This window comes from Hakea prostrata, chromosome 1 (genome assembly GCF_041222555.1).
Source record: "Hakea prostrata isolate BN-2017 chromosome 1, UWA_Hpros_2, whole genome shotgun sequence".
In the NCBI taxonomy this organism is placed as follows: Eukaryota; Viridiplantae; Streptophyta; class Magnoliopsida; order Proteales; family Proteaceae; genus Hakea; species Hakea prostrata.
Window position 1 is genome coordinate 80,200,661 of NC_142600.1, and position 348 is coordinate 80,201,008.

Sequence of the window (348 nt, forward strand, 5' to 3'; positions counted from 1 at the left end):
GGGTACCTTGATTCCATCCTCCTAGCGGACAGCCTTATCACCTCTTCGTCTAGTGAGTCGGTGTTATCCGGGACACTATCCGAAGGTTATCGAAAGTTAGAAGACTTGTGATTCAGTTTGGCTGGGAGTCTTTTGAAGACTCTCTTGTTGATTATTGCAGAGGTACTTTCTCTGTTGCGGAGGCAATATGAAGTGCGTGCGTCTTCCAACAGAATGACTATCAGAAGGCGCATGTGCGTGGTTACCTTGCTCACACTGGTTGACAGTACAACCAGGGGTTGGGGTAGGGCCAACGGCTTCTCCACCAAAGGGGCTATTCATGATCAAATTACGTAATTTAAATACTGG